Source organism: Crocuta crocuta, unplaced genomic scaffold (genome assembly GCF_008692635.1).
Source record: "Crocuta crocuta isolate KB4526 unplaced genomic scaffold, BGI_CrCroc_1.0 scaffold944, whole genome shotgun sequence".
Taxonomy (NCBI): domain Eukaryota; kingdom Metazoa; phylum Chordata; class Mammalia; order Carnivora; family Hyaenidae; genus Crocuta; species Crocuta crocuta.
In genome coordinates, this window is record NW_027528243.1 from 469,325 (window position 1) to 470,720 (window position 1,396).

The window sequence follows — 1,396 nt, forward strand, 5'->3', positions numbered from 1 at the left end:
GATTCAGTCCAGTTGAAGAGTGTCCTTTCCTTTATAATCGTGTGTGTGTGTGTGTGTGTGTGTGTGTGTGTGATTCACTTTCTATAGAACCTGTGGCATTTTCTTGAGACCCTTTTAGAGAATCTGGAGGGCAGGGATAAATCCCATGAATAAAAGGAAAATAATTGAAAGCGCTGTTCTACAAACAGGGCTGATGGGGGTGGGGGGGGTGATGGGCATGGCGGAGGGCACTTGTGGAGATGAGCACTGGGTGTTATATGCAAACCAACTTGACAATAAACTATTAAAAAAAAAAGAAAGTGTTGTTCTAAGCACGTCACACATATTAACCCTTTCCCTCTATTCCTATAAGGTAGGTACTATGGTTATTCCCATATGCCAGATGGGGAAACTGAGGGGCAAAACGGTTAAGTTGGAAAGTTGTCAAGTGAGAAAGTTTGGTGTTTGACATTGAGCTCNNNTGCTCTGCTGTACAGGACTGACCCCCCAATTCCTTCCTCTACTCCAACTCCACCAGCTTACATAACTTTGGAGCCCTCTTTTGAAAACACGCAAGCAAATCTTCCTTGTGAAACATTTTACAAAACCAGGTGACCACAGGACTACATTGCTATCTATGGTGCCTTCCAGGGATGGGAAGGGGTCCCGGGCAAGGGCCAGCTCTTAGCCTCACGGTGTGTCTGCCTTTACCCCTGAGATGTCTCTGCTCCTGGCTGCACAGTGCGCTGGAATCTCATTCTGACAGAAAGAGTTTTCCTCTGCCGTCCCCAGCACGAGGCCCCGGGAAGTCCATCTGTCAACAAGCAAAGCCGACTTTGATACGGTTATGTTTTCACGGCCACAACCGTCTCCAGTTCGGGAGTGAAAAACATCAGAGTCCGTGAAATGTACCCTGGGGTCAAATTTGGCGTGTTCTCTTAGATATCGACCGTGCTACATTTCCTGACCGCATTGCAAAAGTTGCCCAAGGAAATGAAATCCCAGAACGAATGTTCGCCATCAGAAAAAGACCTCTCTTCCACTGTCCCCTTCTTTGATGGTCGTGGAAAAGGCATGGATTAATAGACTCTTTTAATTTATCTCAGTTTTGTCTCTGAAGAGGGTCCAGTGAAAACAACCACTCAATCTGTCACTTGAACATTGTTTATATTTGTTGCCAGGATACCGAAGGCTCTTTTAAGCCTTTGGCTAAGAAGAGCACCATGCATCTGAACTTGTTCACCTGCACATAAAGCAAATAATGGCTGAAATGATGGGAAAGCTCCTCCAAACATTTTAAGTGGCACACAAGGCATTTGTGTGTGCGTGCGTGTGTGTGTGTCCAGAAATCGCAGCGTCTGATATCTGTTGTTCAAATAAATTTCCACCTGCCTACCGAAGTGCGCATTATACAATA